We start from the raw sequence: 25,445 nt of genomic DNA, 5'->3' as shown, positions 1-25,445 counted from the left end.
GATATTCAGCATGTTTGGGCCTCTTCAGCATTTCTTGCCTTGCTCTGGGGAATGAGCAGTTCGAGACCTTTTGGTCTCTATTGTAATCCAAAGTATTGTGTTACTTGAGAAAACAAATTAAACAAAGCAATTAACTGGGAAGAAGGTGTCTGTGATTCTTGATATCCTGAAGTGGAAGTAAGTTAGCACTGGCACTCATATAGCAAACATATTATTACTGTCGGATGTTTATGCAGCAACACTGCAGGGTCTCAGAGCCTTTAAATTAAATTTACATGGCCAGTTAAATAGAGAATCAATAGTACATATGTCTGTAGTGTTTGAGATATGTATGGTTTGCTAGACTGAACCACCAGGTAAGCTTTAAATTCCCTTTTTTATCATTATTTTTTCAAGAAAATATATAAGAAGATAGCAAGTGTTTAAAGATATCAGGACCATTTGTCAGCCTCAGGCTGATTAGAATATAAATTTTACACTGTAGTTAATAATTTTAAAATTCCATATTCAAGCTTTTCTAGAACTCTGGCAACAGCACTGTGAATCCTGGGACACAATTCATCTTGTTCTGCTGATCTGTCATTTGCACTTCTGGGTCATATTTTGCTGCTGTACTGCTGGTCAAGGTGGGTTTAAGAAAAGGTTCTTTTCTAAATTTTTCATTTGATAGGCGGTACATTGTTACTCTGAGCCTCTAATGTAGGGTCTTCAATCATTTTTACCCTGTTGGTTGCTCTTTTAAATTTCTTTTCAAGAAGCTTTCTTGGGTTTTATGTGTTTTTCTTTTTTGAATTTTAATTTAATTAAATTTTGAATTTAAATATTACTATTAAATATAGGGTGTTTTTTCCCTTCCACAGGACACAAAATTTGAATTAGTCCTGATCTCTTCAGCCTGATAAGTAGTAATATCTTGAAGTGCACTCTGTGCCATGTTAAGGATTTAGCCAGACTTCACTTCTCCTTTATTGATTTTGACTATCATTAATAGAGGAAAACTTTCTAGAAAATACCAATGATGGTACTTCTTAGTGAAAAAAATACAAGCCTGAACTGCTTCTGATGCATTAGAGAAATTCCTATGCCACTAAGTCAACCTCTGTGAATGTAAGATTGTCATAAACCACAAATCATAAGTTGCTGATTAATAAAGATCATAAATATCTTTCATATTATGGGGTAATACTTTTTATGTAAAAAAAATAAGAATTGCTTAAACTGTTTGCTTATAATCATGATTTTACTGCATAATACTAAGATTTCCTCATTTTTTATATAAAACAACCATAAAGTTATTCCATCTTGCTTTAAGTACATAATAAGGATAGTCAAGTAAAATGCAGTTTCATATTCCATTTCCAAGAAAGTCCACAATGCGTGGTCATTTTACAAGGTAGCATCTAGAATCTTAAAAAAGCTAAACAAAACAGAAGACTTGCGTAAAACTGAGACTTTTACTGCCACAGCTTTGTTAAAAGTAGAAAAGGATTATGGTAGACCAATAGATATCCTGGAGTAACTGAAGTGGTATCACCCCCTCCATTACCAAAAAAATCCCCTTTTTGCAAATTCAACAGTCAAAATAAGCTCTGGAAAAAATGCTTCTCATTTGCAGTTGTAATTATGGAATCTGTAGTCTTAATTATGGACATTTGTAAGCATAACACAACCAGTAAACCTTGCATAGATAAATACAGCCTTAGACACTTTCATAAAATAGCAGTTAGCAGTACAGTGTTTCTGAAACACAAGTAGAGCAAAGGCTGATACTGGTTTAGCACCAGACCAGAGGCCCTATGTGCACAAGCACAAGCTTGACATAATCTATCAATCACATTGACTACTACTGTAAATTCATTTTGAGATATACTGGAAAGACTAATTTTAAAAATCAAAGACAACTTCATTTTCCAAAATGTGTGGTGTTTAAATTTATTTAAACATTAGATTTACATTCTTTGGAATCAGACCTACATTTGTTTGTCTAAATCTACAAAATAAACAAACTACAGCAGCCAAAATGTTATTTAGTTCATATTAAATCCTTCACTTTAGGATGTGTAATGGCAAGCAGGATTGGATTAAAAATATTGACTACATGTTTCTGCTAAACTGGTTATCGCTAAAAATTATCAGGGTTGATATCTAAAGGCTAGATTTTCAGGAAAATTCAGCATTCAACATTTAGACACCTAACCCAGCAAACAGACTTTCAAAGGAACTTTGTCCCCATTTTGGTACTGAAATGTATTAATTAGATTTCCAAGGACTCAGTCCTACATGGTATCAGGCATTCTGGCTCTGCAGCAATGAAGCACTTCAGCACACTTAATTTAAACATGTAAATGGTCCCACGGAAGCCATGGGGCCATTTGCACACTTAAAAACCCTCATACAATCTTATCACACTGTTGGCTCATGGCCAAAGTTTTCAGAAACTCACAGGAGTGATCCTAAAAGTAGTGATGAGGCCTGGGCACATTTGAAAGCCCCCCATACATACTGAACCTTGATTAAAATAAAGAAAGTTGGTTTCCCATTTGTCTCAGAGTTTGCCAGTATTTGCATCTTTGCTCTCACTCCTGTTTGTAGAAGGAAAGAACGTTGTAGAAGGAAAGGATGTTGTAGAAGGAAAGGATGTATATGAAGTCTGTTTTATTGAACAAAATGGGAAAAAAAAATGACCAAAGGTGAATATAATTATCTTGAAATCTAAGTCTGCCCTTCCATGAAGTGCTATATTTCTAAGCTCTGTGAACATCACCGTGATCCCTGTTGCCATGTCTGCTTCTCTTTATTCATTTACCTTTTTGTTCACTGATGTCTCTCATCCATGGACAACTGCAAATCAGCTGAACTGGCATGCATTCCATCTGACATTTCATATCCCATCAGTTTCAGTTCAATTTTGGCTTTTCCACAGTCTTGGATGTTGGCTTCTTATTGTTTGTACCACCACTGCATAAAGGCAGTGGTCACCGTTCTTTTCATTTAGATCAAGTGAAAAGTGATTATTGCTGGTGAAGAGCAGCTAGGGAGATGCCACCTTTAATAAACAGAAAATAAAACACTGCACTGAAATTGGCCTAAGGGCTGTCATAGCATCAGTGTAAACCATCAGCCATAACTGGATCTGTGATCACTCTACAGATTGGAGAAGGCAGCCACTACTGCCAACATGAGTTACCCACTCCAATGCTACACGACCAAACTCCTTCCCTCAAGTCTCCATGGCCATGGAAATTCTGTGACAGTGGTACTGCTCTTGCACTGCTCACCCACGCACGTGAGCCGCATGAGCCACACCATCTGGCTTTACAGCTTACACTAGCAGCGCTGTAACAGCATTTGCAACTGCTTCTGTGGGACATCTCCTTTTGTTTCTAGGAAGCTGACAGCCTCCCAACTGCAGCTCCTCTCTAATATACAGTGAGCACTGGTCAGGGATGCCAAGATGATAATGTCAGTTCCAGCACTACATCTGATGGCATCTTTCTGCTACCATGTGCAAAATTTCACACAGCCTTTTATCCCTAATCTGAGCTTTTACACACATACATATACAGCTGTTAAAATTGCCAGCATTCTTCAGCAATAGGACATTAACTGCTGTGAATTTATCACTTTTACAGAAAGCTTTTTGGGTAAAGAGAATTAAAAGTGTTCTTCAAAATGACGTACATTCTTATGATGTGTAGTAAACATCACACTAAAAGGAGGGGATGGGGAGAGAAGGGGAAAAAAAAGAGCAGTCCATGCAGCCAGCAGCTGTCAAGTATCAAAGATTTCATTTCAACATTATGTCAAAACCCACGATGCTTTAAGGCTCATCAAAACATGAGTACATCTCCAAGGCAGATGTCTTGACTCTTTAGGTTGTTGAGTGGCTGGATTATAGAAAACTTACCCCAAAAAACAAGAACAAAAATCAGCCATGCATCTAAAATTTTTGAGCAACAAAAAGCATCCATACAAATGCAACAATAACAGTTACCCTTACTTTTGGCTACATTTCTACTTTGTCATCTGTATCTACTATATCTAGCTCTCCTTAACTGCCAAGGCCCTTCTGATTTCACTTGCTCTCCAGCTCTGAGCAATTGTTACTGCTTTCCAGTGGCATTTTTTCCTACTTGAATTCACATAGGTATCACAGATTTTTATATATCTTAAAATACACATTAATAGACCCTGCAAGAAGATATCAGTCTAAGGATTAAAAAAAATTCATACAGTTAACAAAAAAAAAAATTTAAAAGTGTTTAACTTTGGTCCAAGCTAACATGGTACCCAGCATACTACTTCACAGTATCTGTTATATACCTGTGCTCTAAAACTAAACAGTGACAAAAATAATGTTCTCCAGAATTTACAGAGATTTGGTTCTGCAAAGGGCCAGGAGTTTAACTTTGGTGATCCTTCTGCATGCCCTCCAACTCAGGATATTCTGTGATGTATGATCTCAAATATGTGAATTCTTCAATTCGAGTGGCATTAACTCGGCCTCAACACCCCTTCAAATGGCTAAAAAAGACAGTAGTAGAAGTGTTACAGATATAAAAGATGTATTAATTGCATAAAGATGCATAAAATCAGATCAGACTGGATTTATGAACCAAATTACAATGAAACATCTTACTAAGCTCAACATTCTAGAGGAAATATCCATTGACATCAACTATAGCAGCAACAGACATCTAGACTCTCAGAGCGCCTCTGACAATTTTTCACATGATGGATTAGTACATATGGTATTAAATATAAGCTGCCCTAAGGAAAATTTTGAGAGTGGATAAAGAGAAGTATAAGACTAAATAATTGGTTTATAGACAGAAAGAAGAAGAGGAGAATTTAAAGTATCCATTCACCATAACATGAATTGTTCTGCATGGGATTTATATCAGATAGCTATTCTTCATACTTTGATTAACAGTGTACAGAAAAGATTGAAAAGGTTAAACCTGTCTATTGTCATCAGCATCAGAGATTAGGAAATGGTTAAAATTAGAAGAAATATTTCTATTTTGATCAAAATAGAAGCTCAAGGTGATATGGGAATTTTAAGTTCCATGTGCAGAATCATGCACACAGAAATGGTAACTCCTTAATTAAATACAGGTCAAATAAAAGGAAAACAGTGTAAAGGAGAATGTGATCTAATTAGGTATGGTGTAGTTTTTACATTCATCTAACACAAAGCAGAAATTTAAATGTATTTTGCTTTTCTCTGCAAGGTTCTTTTGTAAGAAGGAAATCCTCATGAAAATCCACAGGAGTTTCACCACTAATTTCAATGGGTCAGGATTTCACTAGAGGTGTCTGACATTATTGGCTCTATCTAAATTAAGAAAATGCCACATGGGTAAGTGGTGAGGTTAGCTGCAACAGGAAAGTTTTTCACCTGAGAGAAAACTGGAACAAGTGAAGATGGGGTGGGTAAATTTACCCTGATGAATTTACTTGACTAACTTAAGGATTTACTTTCTATAAATTAACCACAGCAAGATGCATCAGATGCAAATGGGCCTGTCTGAAAGTACAAATGGTTCCTATAAATATACATTACACTCTAGGAAAGTTCAATTTCCTGCCACGCTTCTGGCTCACACACACCTCTTCCCTTTGTGTGCAGAAACGAATGGCTATCACCTTCTGGATTGGTTCCAGGTCAGTAGGTAATTTAGATGAGTCTCACAGTTTTTGTAATGAAGATGCTCTCTCCTTGAGCCTCAAAGATGAAAATCTGCAGAAGGTCATTGAATTATAACTATGACTGGGTTTTTTAATTGCACTGGTGCTACTGCTGAAAGCCATACCCCAATTTACTGGGGAGGTGGGGAGCTTGAAGAGGGGTTATCTTTGAAGGCTATCACTTTGAAGTATATCCTCTCAAAGAAAATAAAAGGATTTCACACAAAAAGACAACAGATTTCTACAGAAGATACTTCTGCAAAAGAGAATAGTTCACTGCTAACTTATGCCATGCTGTCACTCATTCTTCACACTCAAATTAGACCATCGAGTTTAAATTAAGTTTCTAGCTTGCAAATTCTGTCAGATTTAGGCATGGAATTGAAAGACATTGCTGCCTCAAATTCCAAAACACCCATAGTAGGAACAGAAGTTTCATCAGGTCACTCAGCCTCCACAACTCACTATTCAGCAAATCTGTGGAAAACTGCAATCAACTTCAGGGTACTGCCTTTACCTTTTGCTTCTTTACTCTCATAAAGCAGCTCTTTTGATTTCCTTTTGTCTTCCTGTGTCTTAGGTTCTTTTCTCTGCATTTCCTTATCTACAAATACACGTACCTTCATTCTCCTTACACACACCCACTTGCCCCATTTGGGATACCACATACTAGCTAAAAGTTTAGGTGGAACTGAAAGTTCATGGAATTTTGTAGTCCATTCTACAATGAAATTGAAAGCAGGGCAGAAATCGCTGCTTCAGTGATATTCATACTGCACACTAATATTTTTCCATGAAACCTGGAAAACTTTGTTGTGTCCTAGAGGCTACAAAAATATATCAATCAGAACATAAGTTTGAACACCACCTTCTGTGCAGATAGAGGTCTTGGTCACCCTGGTCCTGATTCATCCTGCAGAACACCAGCATTTAACTGAGGTGCTTAAAAAACAGCCTCTCATCTCAGGAGCTTTCTGCTGTCACAAAGAGACACAGATATACATTAGACATGCTGACTGGTTTCCTGTGTAATCCTGGTCCACAGGTGTCTAATTGCAGAGAGAGGAGTAGAGAATATCCTTAGCAGTGATACCTCAGTCTAGTGGTAGAATTAGCTGTGACCAACTCAAGTCATAGCATTTTTCCTAAAACACCTACTATCAAGCAATTTGACTTCAGGAAAATCTTAGTGTTAACATTATTGATGCCCTTAGAGTCTGTTTATGCTTCAACTAGGATTAAAAGAGCATATGAAATGTGACTATTGTGAACAACTAGGAATAACCAAGAGCGTAGAGAGATGTAGTTGGAAAAAATATCTAGGCACATACGATTATTCAGAAAGAATTCTGTAATGGTTGTTCTTGACTAGCTCAATGTGTAGTCAAACCTTCAGTCAAGATGGTTTGCTAGGTCAGGGTGATGTAAAGATGGACATGGTTTGTAACAGAGGAATCCTGTATTGCAGACTATCAGTCTTGGTCAGGTGACTTGCTCTCTGGAGGTGCTCATCTATCATTAGGAGTTACCTACACTCTCATATGGTATGCTTTGGCAAAATATATAAAGTTATTTGGCATAAATTGTGGTCATATCAGTTTCACAAAAGTCTAGAGTAATTTGGAACAGAAAAAAATTATAAATTAGTTATCTTTAATTATTTGAGACAAATTCAAAGTTAATTTATCCTTCATGAGATATTCTACCTTCAACAGAAAGAGAAGTTCCTCCACGTATAATTCAACCTATATTTGACAGCCCACCTCAAAACTCATTTGGACAGGCTCAAAGAGAAAGAACGTGTGGTCATAGGAGGAGGTTCCTTGACACTTCCAAAATCTACATAGGACCTCTGAAAAAAGACAGTAAAACTGGAAGTAGTTACAGAGGATCTATTAATAGATTATGAAAAAAGAAAGTTGGACAAAAATTGATTAAAAAAAAATGGAAGGATAAGGATAAGATAGCATTGTGAACAGAGGAATAATTGAATTCCAGGAAGGAGCTACAAAATTCAGCATTATTAGTTTATGTGAGTACAAAAATGGATAACATTTTTCAGTCATAACTCAGTATGTTTGAGGAGTATCCATCACTTCAGCATCCACAAAAAACATTTTGCCTTTTAGGACCCACTGGGGATTTTGGATTGGTCATGTTTCCTCTGCAGTACTGGCTATGAACTTCTCTGATGCTCCTTCATTCTTCACTGCAAGGTCTACCTGTGACATTCACTCTGCTTTGCGCACAGGTTTGAACGCCAAAAGTCCCTTCTAACCTAAATTATTCCATGATTCTAGAACATTTTTAAGACTCAGAATTCCACAAATTTATTAGATTTGGAAGTTCATCTTGCTGTCCCAGAAATTAAAAGCTCCCTGGCCCATGTTCTATACCGGGCTAGTACAATGCACTGCACCACTGTACCCAGTGTTCTCAATAAAGGACATCGGTCCTCATACATCCATTGCCCAGAAGCAACAACCAGACCTATAAGAATGATAACCATGGATGTGACAATAAAAAACCCTTGGCACACACGGAGTCCTATACATAGGATAAAACTCCTATTTAAAGGATCTGTCTTGAAGATAGAACTTTTTGTAAACATTTTGTTTCTCAGTAAACGCCAGGCAATCCCTCATGAGATTCTGCACTATTCTCTTGTGGAGCAAAAAGGCTTCCAGATCACCTATTCTTCTCATGGAAAAATGGTTTTGAAGAGCAGTTGTGTGAAAAGAGCCCATGCTCATTATAAAAGGTTAATCACAATTAAGCTCTGTACATTTATATAATGTTGATGTTCTTTTTCATTTTTAATATCAGACACTATACAAAACGTATTTATGCTGGCAGAAATGAACCTCTTTTGCAAGAAAAAATAAAAGTAAAAATATGAAGAATGTTTTGAAAAATATGTACGTTTTCTTTTCAATGCTAATCCCACTACATAAAAGCTCTTTCAATGTGTTCCTAGAATCATCCAGGTTAGGAAAAATTGCAATCCATAGGATTTCAAAGACTACCTAAATCTAAGCCTCCTGCAGCATAATTTCACTAATCCTACAACACCCCTGCCAGATAAGCATCTTGTTGAGTCTTGCATATTCCAGTGATACTGGTTACAAAACAACCCTTGGCAGCCTTTTCTATTGCATAATTGCTCCTATGAGGACTGAGTTGACTTTGTAGTTTGAAATTTGGCAATTATCTTATCCTTTTTTGGAGATTTGAGGAGGTATAAAAATAAAATCTAAATTTGGAATCCATTTTTCCTATAACTGAAACTGATTCTTAACAGCCATGAAAAACCTAGGCTACCTTAAGTTGATGCTTAATATTTTGAACACAGATTTTTGCTGTGAAGTCCATGTGTTCTGCCACTGCATCTTTATTTCTGAAAGCAAGCCAGTCTTTCCTCTTTTCTGCTTGAGTCTTCCCTTCATAGATGCTCCAAATAAAAAACAGATTCAGTGGTTGAACTCTCAACCTGTCAAAGAACTCATAATTGGACAGGACAAAATTTGATTATTTTTAAAATAAGGTTATTCATTATTGTTATTTTCTTGTTAGGCAGTAGGAATAACTGATGACAGTAACCCACAGGTATCCCTTTGAATGCTCACAGACATAAGCAAGTCTGTTTTGGTTGTTTCTGTTGTGGGTTGACCCTGGCTGGATGTCAGGTGCCCACCAAAGCCGCTGGAAATATAACAGAAAGCTCATGGGTTGAGACAAGGACAGGGAAGATCACTCACCAATTGCCATTATGGGCAAAACAGTCTCAAATTAGGGGAAAAATTAGATTATTACCAATCAAATCAGAGTAGGATAATGAGAAATCAAATCTTAAAACCTTCCCCCCCCACCCCTCCCTTCCTCATCTTTCCCAAGCTCATCTTTATGGGGCTGTGGTCAGTTCATCACGCATGTTCTCTGCCACTCCTTCCTCCTTGGAGGGAAAGAGCCCTCACAATCTTCTCCTGCTCCAGCATGGGGTCGCTCCCACAGGAGATAGTCCTCCATGAACAAGTCCTGCCAGGAGCTTGCTCCAGTGTGGCCTTCCCATGGGTCACAGCCTCCCTTAGACATCCCCTTACTCCCATGTGGGGTCCCCACTGGCTGCAGGTGGGTTTCTGCCCCACCACAGTTGCCTCACCACGATCTGCACCACGGGCTGCAGGGCAATCTCTGTGCCTGCAGGATCTTCTCCCCCTCCTCCACTGGCCTTGGTGTCTGCAGAGCTGTTCCTCTCACATATTCTGACTTTCTCCAGCTACAGTTTTCTCTTGCACAGTGAACTATTCCCGTTTCTCATCTATGTTATCCCAGAGGGGCTACCACTGTCACTGATGGGTTCAGCCATGGCCAGCAGCAGCCACTGGCTCTGTCAGACGCAGTAGAAATTTCTGGCAGCTTCTCACAGAAGCCACCCCTAAACCTTGCCACCTTGCCACCTTACCACCAAGTACATTTTCATATCTTTAGATTCCAGCATGCAGTAGCAGTGTCTACAACATTTTATTAGCCTGGTGCATATGATTTCATTTGCTACTAACAAAGCAATAAGCACTCCTCAGACAAGAAAGGAACAGTGCCATCCACAGCAACTTTCATACCACATGCACTTACTCAGATTAAATGACAGGGTACAGTTGGTGAGGGATTTGAATTTATAACACTCTCAGGGCAGAAGAAGCTACTGCCCCCAAGAACCTGTCTTTCTATGATGAAATACATTCCAGTTCTATGCATAATTTTAATAGGAGTTGCTTACTAGACTGCTGGAAACATTTGATTAGTGGTAGGAATTTAATTCCAAAGCTCGTAGAAACTATTTTTACCCCTCTGGAACACTAAAAATGCCCAACAAAGGCTTGGCTGCTATTTGTAATTTGCAGACTGTGAGTGAATAAATGTTTCAAAGTGTTTTGTGGGTGAGCTTCAGTGAGCATCGTTATGATGAAGCAATGGGTAAAGATCCAAACAAAAAAGGCAGTTGCTCTGAGCCAACACTTTTTTCTGCCCTTGAATACAGGGGGGAAAGCCACTACACATAGGAAATTAAAAAATAAAATGTTTTACCTTCACAGTACACAACAGCCTTTGCTGATTCTTAGATCTTTCTTCTGTGCTTCCTAGTAACATGAGCTGTCAGTGTTTGCTCTAACACAGATCAACTCTGCAAATATATGATGAATTAGCAAGAAGAATTCAAGGACATTTATCACAATAAAGATCATATATATCCCCTCCAACTCCAGAATGTTTTTCAATTTGTGACATTTGGAAATTCAATTATTCAATGAAAAAATGTTAAAATTATGCCCTGTTCCATCCTAAAGAAAATCAAACTGAAACTAAAGTTTAAGGTATTATTTTTGTGATTTGGGGTTTTTTCCTCCCTCATTTGATCAAACTCTTGCTCCAGGAGCTTATTTGCTAAGCTAAAAAGCAGTAGAAAGTTTACAAGCAGAAAACTATATCAATATTTAACTTGGACTAGAATTCCACGTGTTGGTGGAATCAATGCACACTGACTAGAAGAGTTGGTACAGACAATATATCTACCTGTAATAACGTCTCCAAAAACTGCTATAGTGACCAGGTGGTACATAGCAATTAAAATCTCTGCTTTTCCAAGTTTAAGCTACTTCTGGCAGCTGACAAAAATGAAGCATTTCTGATAAATGCTTTTTACATGCTTTTTATTACTCACAAACCTTTAGGAAGTTAATTTTCCTTTGACAAGGCTGCATTTTGCTTTGCTGCTTGACTACTTGATGCACAGTGATGCTGCTGTTCTAATTGTGACAAATCTGTATAATAAAATGCCCAAATCAATGTCATTTTTTTAAGAGGCAAACTGAAGCAGCAGGAAAAATAAAATGCTGGCACATTTTTGGAAGAGTCTTTCAGGTATTTGTCAAATTCCACAAAGCTACTGGGACCAGCAGATTTTTGCAAAATGCGTTTTCTAAAAGCCTTCTCAGTCCTTGACTAACTAGCAAAATGAAAAGGTGGGAGATAAGCATTACCTGAAACCTCACCAGGGTGACCCAGTTGTCTCTTCTATTGTCAGTCACCATGACCAATTCCCAAGCCATGATACAAAGCTAAGTTTCATCTCACTTTTTCATGAAAGTCAAATATGTCCCTGGTCTTAATGAAATCAATAAAGCTTTTATATTCATAGCAAGAAAGAGAACTCTGTCCTACATCACCATGCTTCAACATACCTATCTATAAATAAACAGCTAGCAAGCTAAAGAATTCAATTAAGTTTTCATTTCTCTCAGTCAACTGCAGATCACAGAGGAAGCACCAATGACAGCAAAGACAGATGATGAAAACCTGATCAATTGCTATCACTTCAATTTAGATAAAAAGTCACTCACTTTTCAGCTCTGCTTGGTGCCAAGAAGAGATTAGATTAAAACTAAATCAAGAGGAAAATAAAAAATCTAAACAACAGCCAAAGAAAACCTTTTCTAGCTCTTGTAAATGTCCTCAGTTAATCCTACACGTGAAGTCAGGCTATCAGCAATGGCTAAAAGTAAATTCCAGAAAGTTATTCCTTTTAAAGTTATCAGAACAGTTGAGCCTTCAGAGACAATGAGCACAAAAAGTTAAACTACCTGTTTGCTAAAGTTGTCTCCAAGAAGTTCTGGTGTTATTCAATTCTTATGAAGTCACTGCAGAAATTGGCTAAGATCTATCACATCCTAATTTATTTCAGTTTGGGAAAAACAAAGATAAAGCACTGAGATGCAAGATCAGTAACTGATACTTTGTATTGGAAAATGATTTTGCAAATGGTTTCATAAAGCAAAAAACAAAGAACATGAATTTAGCTCATTATTACAAACAGAACACAAGTAAAGGGAGAAGACATCTATTTCACCACCACGAGGTTGTCATCACATATAGGAATCTCTAAGACAACAGAAGTAAAAAATCTTGATTTTATTTAAAAAGAAAATATTTGCCTTATTTAAAAGCCGTGGAATTACACTTAGTTCATCCCACCAAAGTCTGTGTATGGCAGCAGTTCAAATATGAATAGCATATCTCAGCGGGCAGCATTAGCACGAAAGGAAACATTTTAACGAGAACAATATTAATCCTAGATTTTATCTTTCTTCTGTCAACATTTGTACAAATCACACAGTCACTTAACACATTGTCTCGTGGTGCCCAGCCCTGTGGCTGCAACACAAATCAGGGGTGTCTGCCACAGCCTTGGCCTCTCTCTGGAACCAAGTGTACTGCAAACACACGGTCATGCACCCCACAGGAGACCCCATAGAAATGTATACATCTCATCACATGACAGAATGTATCCCCCTCACACAGCTGGGCTTACCAACCCCGCCCTGGGATTTATCACGCACCCCACACACTGACGGAGCTGCACTAAGGAGTGCAGCAAGGAGGGGGCTGAGGCACTTGGGACAGGTTATGCATTGACACCCAGTATGGCTGAGAGGCCTTTGGAAAGTACAGGGAGCACAGAGTGGATCACAGACTGTGTCAGCTATTCTGCTGGGCTGTGCCAGGACTCCTATGGCCACCTCCATGTGATATGAATAAACCCTTGTCTTAACTTCTGTTTTCTAGCTGTCAACAGTCACCATAGTACAAGATAAACAGAATTTCACTGTAACCAAAAAGGACCAAAAATTTTAAAGTATCACAAAGTAACACTCTTCTTTGAGAAGAATGTACCATGACGTGCCCAAACTACCACCATAAGGCCCAATGTCAGCTCAAAGCTGACCACACTAATGAAACTCTGAATCTGAAAAATTTGAATCTTTTCTGCCTCTTGTGCTAAAGTAAAACTGGTTTTGCTTCAAACTTTCTACAGAGCCCCCATCTTGGTCAGCTATTTATTTTTTGAGAGTAGCTAAAGAGAGGCAGAGAGCAGCAAGAAACAAGCACCACACAACAAGTCAAAGTGCTGGCTGTGCACTAGGATATTTAGAGGGAAGAAAAATGGCATAGAAAATTCACACTAGATAAAGCAAGCAAAACAGTGGCATCCCAAAGATCTATCAGGCAGAAATAGGTTACAAGGTTGAATGACAGACACCTTCACATCTCATGGAAGCCACACACTTTCCAAACAACTCAAAAGTCCTACAGCTGACCTGAGTATTGAGTCAGCCCACTTAGAATCCCTCTTCCCTATTCTATGCTGCCTATCCCAGCTTTCACCAACCATTTGTCTCCCTAATTCCATATAAACTGTTAATTAACTGTTAACAAGTCTTCTCCCATGTGGACAATAAAGTACAAATCTTAGTTCAGGACTGAGAAACTTCACATGAAAAGTAAAAGGCTTGCCTGCACAGTATCAGGGCTTACATCCCTCTCCACACAATAATTTCTACACAGAAGTTATCTTGTTGTGTTGATCACTGCACCAGCAAACAAGCAAACACAAGCAAACTGTAGAGGAAATCCAACAAATTTTTGCAGGATATCACTGGGAAGACTTGATAGATATAAACAGTTTAAGTGTTTTAAGTAGGGAAAATACTCATACTCCCACAGTTTCACCTAACACAGCCAACATCATCTCAGCACTTCCAAAGCCGTATGCCACTGGACATGATGCACAACAGAAATCAGCTGTCTGACATGCAACACACTAGTGAAAAGGGACTGAAGTCAACCAGCTACAGGTATGGACAAGTCTTAAATTTCACAACTGTACAAACACTTGCAAAAGCACTGTTTGGCTGTTAAGTTTTTGTTGATGTTTTCCACATTCTTGCACCCATTGTTAGTCAACTACAAGAACATGGAAATGGAACAGTAAGTAGCATTTCTCCAATAAGGCAGGAAGAGGGGGAGTGTAGGTCCAGATACAATAATTCCAAAAATTGCTGGCATTATGTTCCAATATTTAACTGCACTGCATAGTGCCACCATTACTAGAAAAAGTGAGGAAATTATGAAAATATAAAAATCCAAACATACATCAATATAAAAACTCATTTGGAAATTAAATAATAAATTGTTATTTTGGAAAAATACAGCAACTCTACCCTCAAAGAAAAACAGACATCTATCAGTTATATTTTCATTGTTTCCATTCCAGAGGAAGACCAGAGAATTATTACTGTAGCAGAAAATAGAAGAACCAATATTTTCTCTAAACAAAATTTAGTATTTTAGCTAATCCTATATCTGCAGCATTCCATCTTCAAACTACATTTTCCCCCTTTCCTCTCCCCTCCCCTCCACAAACACATGGGAGGGATGAAACCTATCTGCAGACTTCACCATAACCAACAGTTTCCATATTTATGGAGACCCAGAAGCTAATATAATCTCATTGCTGAGATGACAGTTGTGCCTAAGCAGAGGAAACCCGGGGGGGAAAAAAGAGAGAAAAAGGATGAAACAAAACACCTGAAGTAGAAAGCCTAGCTCAATAACTGCTTTTCAGATCTTCTGGAAAGAACAAATGAAGACAGAATATAGGCTGACTACGTCTTGTCTAAACTAAGGCTGCTCAGAGGAAATGTTTTAGCAGACCTGTGACACCTTCGCTTTTTACAGCCGTGAAGCAAAGGGCACACACATCACAGTGTGATTCTGCATTATGAGGAACATCTATCAAACAAACTCAGCTTTGCTTGGTTGTGTGATTATATGTGGAATTCTGGGATTTGTTCCTCTTTGCTGTGAATTTACTGCTATATTATTTTTCAGAAACATTTCTTTTCCTAGATGCCCAGAGTCCACATTTGATTGATTAGTGTGGGTTTTCTGGTTTTCCCACTAAGTTGATTTGAACAATTCATTTGTTAATATAGTGAAACACATGTTCACGATTACAAATTGTTTAACAAGTCTCAACAAACAAGTCCCTTGGTGGTCTTGAAGCTTCTCAAAAGCAGATGGATGAGGTACAATTTTACAGATTCTCTTTCCTATTTCTGCAAAGCTGCTAAGGTCGGAAATAGGCTTTAGTGCAAACAAGGGGCATTGTCAGACAATAAAGAGACAATTGCCTGTGTTAGCACAACAATTAATTTATTTGCAGAGAACCACTCAGTCTATTTGTTACCAGAAATGTGCTAATTATTCCTGCTAATTACATGCAAAACCTTCATTATCACCTATATGAGGAAGAGGACCCCTCAGGTTTCAGTGACAAATTAATTACTGTGTTTTCCTTCTGAATGTACTTCTTGACAGTCTCTGTTATCTAAAAAATAAATTGGCTAGCAGGAAGCTTGTCTCTCAGAGACATTCTGCAAACTAAAAGCAAACATACAAATATCACATCAAGTCACTACTGCTATTTTTTCAGGCAGGTATATTCTGAAGCTCTCAGAACTTCTATATTAATTTACAAGCTGTTAATCCTAATAAAATGTATCATGCACTGCTAAATTCCACTATGTAGCTGCTTTCAGAGCCCTTTACACGTTTATAAAACAATGGACAAGATAGTAGGCATTAGGTTTTAAAAATACAGCAAATAATCCCAGTGGTAAACTACACAGTCAGTAAAACATTGATATCATTTCAGGGAATAAATATTATTTAAAATTCATAACTGAAGAGAAAAGGACAGCAAAGGGGTTCTGAATTATTCAGTCTTGCATTTTCACCATTCACAGAACACTTGCCACCAAGTCTTTGGAATGCACATCAGGGGTAGGGAAGTTTCATGCAGAAGGTTGAGGAACAAGAGGCAGGCAGGACCAAAGTCTTGATTTGGAAGGTAGGAAACACAGTCAGTGAAGGACTTGCAGCACAATAAATCTGGCACAGGAATGCATGGAGAGGCTGTAGTGAATGCTCAACACACAAGATAAATTGACTATTCTAAAAAAAAAAAATTATTTAAATCTCTTAAATTTTGCTTAGAACCTGTTAGGTAAGTTTCTGCCATACCTGTATGACACCTTGCCCATTGCCTGCCCCCACTTTCAGTAAAAGTTGCTCTGGAGTGCCATACCCACTGTTCATCCTGGTTATAGTTACTCAAGGCCTCCTCAGTTTCTGTGTTTGGCATAGCAGAATATCAATACCTGAACAATGCAGAGTATCAGAGGCGACCATTAATGGCACATAAGCATCACCACGTGATTCCAGAATGTGGACTTACAACCACAACTTTAGGAGCAGCTGCTACACAACAACACTGTACCAAACAACAGCTAATGCCTGTCTAGATACAAATGGTGCAGTCCCGGCAAGGCGGCAAGGATGGGATAGAGCAGCTCAGACAGGGCTACTACAAGGCTAGAAATAGTTTTCTAATGAACCAGGTGATGATTAGCACACATACAAAGTCATATTTCAACAACCATCCCACCTTATGAAGATAAAGCAGGAGTGGAGGAGTGGATTCAGACTCTGGCTGTCTGTAAGACCCAGCCCTGCTTCTCCAGACCATCAGCACAGAAAGGCAGTGCCCCAGAGCACTGAACCTAGCCTTAGAGACCCATGACTCACTGGACCTATGCCCTTGCTTCACTGTAATCAGGGTATCACTTGTCATACAGCCCGTTCTATTACTTGAAACGTGAGATACTTATCTTCATATTTTACCTGTATGTGTAGCTCATTTCTCAAGAGGTTTGTATCTGTTTTGTGTATGAAGAGACTGAGCTAAGTACCTCCCATCTCTACTTGTTTCAAAGTAGCTGTGTTGGTGCTTTCTGCAATGTTCTCCCTCAGAGAGAGGAAGCCCCCATAACTAACTATATGGCAACTTATTATTCTTCAAGTCTACTTTTATCCTCTCCTTTCACTCGAAGCCTTCAAAAACCTCAGTAACAATACTGCTAATAATAGCTTCCATGTAGTGTACTACTGAATACGGTTTCCAACTGTGTATCTTGGTTTGTCTCCTGTGTCAGAGGATAAGTTCTGCAGAACAAGAGACATCTCTTTGGTGTATTCTTGTAGTTAGGATGTCTGAAACACTGCTCGACTATAATTATTAATAACAGAAGTAGTATGTATTAGTAGTGGTATGAAAAGGAGTGTGCACAGTGCAAGTTTTCCAAACCAGAAATGCAGGAAAAGATTCAATATTTGGAGGCCAATACCTTTGTCATAGTTTAAACAAACAAACAAACAAAAAGACAAACCAGCAAAGAAAACACGTCAACTGGCATATAACCACAGCTGTATGTACTTATAATTTTGATTTTAATTTAAATCTATAATCCTGACTGAGATTCTAGCATATATGCACTGTCTTTATTCATGTCCTTTAGCTCAATATCTACCTTCATTCAAATAAACCCAAAAGATAACAAGTGTAAGAATAGGAGGAGTTCTGTACTCCATGTCAGTGCAGTAGGTTGTTTTTTTATTACTATTTTTAAGTCAGAGACATTCATGTAGAAGATAGAATGTGTATGGTTTTATTTTCCAAAAGTAATTACTTATAAAATTATGCCAAAAGCTCAGCCCATACCCCTAGCACAGAGTCTACATTGTTGATAGGTATTAGTTCAGTCCATGGGGATAGTAAGCCAAATGTTTTACACAGGAAAAATTGCTACCTCCAAATCCCAGTTTATCACCAGGTTTTTTGTTCCAAAGGACAGGAAGGTTTCACTGACATAAGCAAAATATCCCATCCCTGAAATTTAGAACACACTTTTTTAAGCAGTGTATCACTCTGTATGACTGAAAAAAGAGATTAGGGTTGCTAGGCCTTTAACAAGTGCCTTCCAACCTACTGTACCCAAAAGTAGCTCAGATCCAGAAAATATAAAATTATCAATACATTGAAAATTGGACTCAACAAGCAAGAGTTTAGGAGAAGAATGAAAAAAAAAACAAAAAACAAAAAAAACCAAAAACAAAACCAAAAACACCAAAAAAAGTGCATAACTTAGAAAGGCCTTTTTTAATTTATTACCTCAGGTTGCTCACCAGATTTTTTTATCTGTTTGTCAATAAGAAGAACAGCAACAGTTGACTGACTTTGAGAGATGACTGGCAACAGGGATGCCATGTGGAAACAAAGGAGGATTCAAAATCTAAGCAGCAATTGATGAAGGAGGGAGAATAATCTGAAAACCAGAGGTGCATAAAGAGAGGAGCATGACATCAAAATATTATTCAGAACTGGAACTGAAGGGGACAATGGAAAAGCAGATGATTCTAGACTATTTTTGCTATAGCACAGAGGAGGAACAATACATTGCTTTCACAGTGAAACATTTGAGCAATAAAATAACAAGTTTGCCTAGAAGGGAAACCCTTTCAACATGGGCTTTAATATCTTCTAATTTGCCTGGCCTGAATTATGAGAACAGATTTTTGGCCTGGCCTATACCACAAAATATGAGTAGGATTAAGAGCATTCAAAATAGTTGACAAGATGCTGAAGAAGAAGAGAACCTTCCCACAGAGACTAGAAAGCTGGGGTCAGCACTGGATTAGCTGACACACAGACTGCATTTTGTGTTCCAGAGGCTTAATCACTTCACTTAAAGCTATCAACATGCAAAAGTAGCAATAGAAAAATTATAAACTCTTTGTCATGGCTTGATTTGGCAACTATGTGACAAAGAATGACTTAATAATATTTCTTGCTTCTTTCCCATGTATGAAGTTTTTAGAGATCACCTTCTTCCTATTTATTTGTTTCCAATTAGATAAGAATTTCTGTAGTCAGAATTGTTACAGTTATAACAGTTTAGTAGTAAGGACTAATTTTCAAATATAGGAGCCTAGAGACTTACACATCTACAGATAGAAAGGATATGGATCCACTCGTCCTCCTGAAACCAAGACTGGCCTATCAAGTCCTACAAGAGAAAAAGCAAATACTGACATGGAAAAGAACTGATCTAACTCAGAATTACAGTACTGCTAGAAGTTGGGGTTTTTTTAATCAAATACCACCTGTACTAAAATACCATGGGTTTTTTTTTTTCATTAAATACCATGTGCACTAAAATACCAAGAAATTTTAAACTCCTTTACATTTGATGAGGAGAGGGAAGTAGTTGCTGGGTATGGGGTTTTTAAATCCACACTTTCCTTCAGGTTTTCACATGCTCTTGCATAAACATTTCCTGGCTCAATATTATGTTTGCTCACACCACAGTTCTTCCACAGACGCATTTACTTCCTGCTGCAAAGAAGGGGGAGGGAGGGCACTGTGCAGTGTAGCACCATTTATCCTTTTCAGACAAGGTCTGATTTAGAAAAGAACCAGCCACAACTTGCTGGTTACCAGAAACCAAATAAATTATTTTACTGTTTGATTATCCACATCATTCAAAACCTGTGTCAGTGGCAATTGGCTTGTTTCCTGTCATGCTGGGACCTCAGTTGCACAAAAAGTTTGTCTTGCAGAGGAACACGAGGTGTCTGGAGTTGAAGGCTCCTGGAACTGTTAGTTTTAAAAATTTTGTCTTGGACTGAGCACCTTAACTCCTCCCTGCTCTCTTGCACAGCAGCTAAAATGGAGCCATCCTCCTGGAGCCTGTACAGCCAGAAGCTCCCTAGGGACCCCCACACCCTTCCCCTCACATTAATGGGCAGCTAACTAATAGAGTAAGAGAAATAAATTAGAAAAAATCTTATTCTGGTAGATGTCAAGGAAGAAGACAATCCCAAAGAGGAATTTAAACAGAAAGATGTATGAGCTTTACATTTCATTGTACAAAAGAAAGCTTGTGTAAGATACTGCATAAAAGAAAATGAGAATATGGTTTTAAACAAAACAGAAAGTACGTCTCCAAGGCTTGCACCACTAATGGAACTCAGAGGAGGGATGAAAAATACTAGCATTATCTCTGGCTCAGGAAGTCCCAAAGCCATGATTCAGAATAAGGTAGGAGCATACACCAAGAAGGGATCATTACGTGCTTGACATTTTCTTATACGCTCCCCCAGGCTGCTGTCAGAAACAGGATACCCGACTAGACAGATGTTTAGTCTGATCCTGCATGACTGTTCTTAGTTTGTGATAGAAAGACCATAAATGTGGAAAGGAAGAAAGTTATGTGCAACTCAGGGATCACTGAAACTCCAACTTGATGCAGGCACAGCAGCGAACAGTGAGGACTCAACCCAAACTGAGGCATGTCAGCTCTGAGCAAATTCTGACCACTATGGACTTCCCCCCTGTTCATACTGCCTAAAATCCTTCTCATACATTTCAGGATTTGTCTTTAGGACATACAGCACCTTTGGAGTCAAACCACTTCCCCTACCGTCCTCTGGTAGGGGAAAAAAAAAAAGTTTCTTTGCTCTCTTGTCTCTGAATTAATACCTGTTATCATGCTACTGCCAATGTGGACATTTTCTGCACTGCATTTTCTAGTTCTTTGCAAGAAAACAAATCTCCTCAAGACCACCAGTCCTTGTCCTATGCAAGTCATAACCTACTCAAAAACTACATTGTCCCTTATCCTGCCACCAAGTATTTGGGAGTTAAAGCAGACATGCAGAGAGATTTTGCAATATAATAACAATGTTATGAGGTCGACTATAATTTCTAAGTTGTTCACAGATGGCCCAAATCGTCACAGTTCAAACACAGCTGGAACAATTCCTGGTCAGGAAAGGGTTTACTTCCGACTTTAGTATAGACTACAGTCTATACTAGAAATTCTCCTTCACAATAAATTTTCTTTCAGCACAGCCTTCAGAAGGACTACCTTTTCTTGCTCCTAGCAATTTTAATTCATACTCTTTCAGGCAGGTTTGCTAAAGAGACCGTATATAGAAAATGTTATACAACAGTTGCAGCAAGTAGCCTACACAGCAGCTCATTTGCTGTGACAAATTGCACAGAGCATGCAACACACCAATACTCCATATTCTCTTCTGGGTCACTGAATCGATTCTGGTTCAAATTCCTGACAAACCATTTCATATGTAAAGCCACTAAAGGACTAGAACTATTTTCTTGTGCTAGCTCAGACTAGCCTCTACTCTAGGAGACAGGGTAGCCTGCAAAGCAATGCACAACACAGATGCAAGCCCACTCCGATATTTCTTGGATGACTATCTAGCCACTGTGATGTTATACAAAAGGGAGCTGCTCCATCTTTGTCCCAGCAGTAGCTGCTGTCACTGCATTTTATGAGGAGATGAAGCTGTCCAAGGATATTGTGTGTTCTGGAAACATTTACCAGATCAGCTGTCTCAGGTAAATCTGAACCCCTAACATCTGATTCCTGGATCCTAGTCAAGCTTAAGGAGATGGGCAAAGAGTTCTGCTAAAACAGGGCTGTTTTGGACCTCAGTTGACAGGCACCACAGAATGGTAAAGTTGCTCATGGAGCTTAGGTGTCACCAGGCCTAGACTGCAGTTAAGGAGGCACTCTTAGGGTCACAGTTTTGGACTTAAATAGCTTACTCTTCCAAATCTCATTCTAGGTAAAAAAAAAGGGGTGACTTCAGTGATCCATATCTCTCAACAGTACTGTACACTCTACAAATGCATTCCTCAACTGACTGAGAAAATTACTTACTGGTTGTGTGCACCATAGCCTGATCCCTAAGATGAGTCTGCAGGATATATAGATAATGCATGAAAGAGTTATAATGGAATGATTTTCACTATGGAGGTAATCACCTCACTTAATTTCAGTCATCTTATAAAAAACAGTATCTCTTCCATAATGGGAGGGTGATTTGGTGACACTACCAGCTTAAGCAGCAACTTCAATGAGGTCAGACCTGCCACTCAGAGAATAAAAGTACTCAGGAACAAAGTTCAAACCAGGTGGGACAGCTGGCCAGAAAGCAATTTTTTCTCTCTCTTCTAACAACAGGTGAAGAAGCATAGACAACTAGATTAAATTGGAGAGCAAGATTACGTGTGTTTTTGTTATAGTAATGTCATCTTGCACCAGAAAAAACAGGACACATGAAGAAGGATTTCTTTAAAGCTAGTGCCCTTAAACTACATTGGCATACATTTTTATTTAGCAGCTATAAACTTTTTCTGCTCTAGGATTCTTGCAGACTGGAGACTTGTACAACAGGCCAGGTACATCAGATTCACACTATCACAAGAAAAAGAGAAGTTCTCAAAAGAACAACACAGTTGTTTAATTTACCTTACCTTACACTGTCCACCAGAGCAACACTAGTTCTTATTGCTAAGTAAAAATATATGAGTGCCTATGTAAAGAGAGATACAGAGATGGATATTCTGTTAATTTACAAGGTTAAAGACCTTTCATCAATCTCTACATATTATGTAGTATTTATCATTTCTATCATAATGCTCATTCCAGTCATAACATTGTGCTCTTATGGAAGATCACAATTAATCTGCCACCTCCCCAGAATACATTTCAGTGACTTTATTTAAGATCCCTTCCACATCAATAGTTCCCCATGACTGAACCTGTGTTTCAACAGGAAAAACTTTACTGGAGGGGGAAAAAGAAGGTAATTCCCATTAAATCTGTGATGCTTAACAGTGATACTGAGCAGCAACTTTTTTGATGATGTCTGACACCAGATGAGAAATCACTTTCTAATTAAGTGGAGTAGTAGCATATGTATGAGCACTCAGAGTCAGCTTCTGAGTGTGGAAGTAATACCATCATTTTGCAGGGTAAGTCTGTTCTGCTTCTTTAAAAGAAGATACTGTAAAAAAAATATGACCTTGGAAAGATTTCCTATGTATGGCATAGAGAAACTGTTATTCCCAAGACTCCACAGCTCCTAAGTGTTTCAAAAACAGGCACAGAAGAATGAAAACCCAGACAGGTGACAATAATGGCATGAGTAAAATACCTTATGCCTCACTCAAGTATTTTATATTCAAGGCACAAGTTACAACTCATAAATTTCATTAAATCTACCTAATTTATACCAGAATCCACTGCCTCTTTGTCTTTCAAGAGAATAGAAATGCATGGGAGATTGTGGACAAAACTGATATTTCTTGTGGGAATAAAATCCAAACAGAAGAAGAGAGAGACTTAGGCTTAATCTTCCTTATTATTTGATAAAAAAGTATTTTCTGAGTAAAGGTACAAGTTATTTGTGGTTTTGATCACTCCAGTACGCTGTTCCATACCTAAGAGTAGAAAATGTTTCAAATATTTAACAAATCAGGGCTAATTATACAGAATAATTGAATCCTTAATATAAAGCCTGAGAGACTTTATTCTTCTAACGTTACTTGCTGCTGATGTGAATACCATGAGAAGAGATAAAGCTACAGACCTGTTAATACAAAGAAGACAGTTAAAAATTACTTTCAGTTTTGAGAAAAACATTAGGCTCTGAATATAAGTTAATTATTAAAGTTCAATTCCCTTTTTTCCCCAAAAAAAGTTATTTTAATTACTGCTTTTTTATGCCAAGTGTCTGCTTTATTTAAGAGAAGAAATTACTTTCTATTTGAAGCAATGCCTACTAGAAATAAGAGTTACTCAAGGGCAGTGTTTTATTGATAAAGCTTTTTCTTTATAATCATCATATGTCATAACATTTCACAGGATTCATGAGGTTCATATTTTTTCAAAGGCAGAAACGACTAGAAGTTCTGATCTGGGGTGAACAAAAAACCACGAAGCCCTGTCTAATGCTGGAATCATTTTTGCATTTTAAACATTAGATATAGTAAAAGTCAGGGCTTCATAAAAGTAGGAGAGGTTGTTACCGTAAGAGCTACCATTTTTAAACTGTTATGAGTATTTGCATACATTTACATGCACTGAAAGCACAGCCATTCAGAACAAACAAGGTTCATTATGAAGACAAACATGCTGAGTATGACTGAGTGACAATCTACACAATAGCTGATTTAAACTTTACATTCACAGACCATTTTTCTGAGGAGGAGGAACAGCTTAAGGATGCCTTACATCTCTTAGGCCATTTTTTATTTTTGATAAACCCTGGGGCTGCCTCTGTTAAGGTGAGAGAATACACTAAGGAGTCAGTTCAGCTTGTCGAAACCTCTAATATGGTCTCTGACTTTTAGCAGGCAAGCTTAAATGAATCTCTCTCAACTAGTGGAATAGGTAGGAAAACTGGTTTAGCAAAAAGACATACACAGTTCTCTTAAACAGTTCAACTTTAAGGCATGTCTGCATGCATTCCTACTGCCTGTGACAATAGTAACACTTCCTTTCAGCCTAATAGGTCCTGAGCCCCATCCTTTGTCTGCTGATTAACTGCTCTATTCATTGACCAGACCACTAATTGCATGCTCCTTATAGTTACCCTACATTACTGTAAGAATTAATGAGACACAATTACAGCTCCCAGAAATCTCAGGCCTAGCCAACTGCAAAGCACTCCAACTGAATAAGAACTCCCCAAGAATAAAGAGAAAAATTCAGCCCATTGTTCACAGGAAGCAGAATGTTTTTTGTTAAAAAATTGTATTTATTTGAAGCTGTTTCATAATTAGGCCCTGGAGAAAAAAAAAAAAAAAAAAAAAAAGGGAGAGAATAGAGAAAGAACTTGGGAACCAGCATTCACTGAGAAATCACAGCGGATGCAAATAGACATACACACAGTTCAGATATGAAGAGAAAAGACATAAGGATGGAGTGCATGAAAAATTAGTGTTGTGAATGCTGCAAATATCTATAACCAATCAGCTGGTTAAACAGAGCATGTCCCACTGTATGGGAATTGCCACTAATGCAACCTTTTATTTGACAGCTTCAGTCTTGAACAATTTAAAATAAGCATATGGCATGCTTCTGCAATCATGTCTTTACTATGAGATGGAAGAAGAGGAATTTAATTTCCCACTCCCAGAATTT

The 25,445-nt window shown here is 38.1% G+C and overlaps 1 long non-coding RNA gene across 1 annotated transcript in view; it reads right to left on the bottom strand.

The window, feature by feature from the left end:
* LOC126648889 (uncharacterized) overlaps positions 1 to 25,445 on the bottom strand; it is a 75,363-nt gene that overhangs the window by 39,051 nt on the left and 10,867 nt on the right. The window contains exon 2 of the long non-coding RNA XR_007630904.1: positions 2,807 to 3,046. This is a non-coding gene — a long non-coding RNA (uncharacterized LOC126648889). The remainder of the gene's footprint in view (positions 1 to 2,806; positions 3,047 to 25,445) is intronic.

The sequence above is a fragment of the Myiozetetes cayanensis genome, unplaced genomic scaffold (genome assembly GCF_022539395.1).
Source record: "Myiozetetes cayanensis isolate MyiCay16 unplaced genomic scaffold, myiCay2020 scf1, whole genome shotgun sequence".
In the NCBI taxonomy this organism is placed as follows: Eukaryota; Metazoa; Chordata; class Aves; order Passeriformes; family Tyrannidae; genus Myiozetetes; species Myiozetetes cayanensis.
Note: the sequence above shows the minus strand (reverse complement) of the source record. Positions and strands in the feature narration are given on the sequence as shown.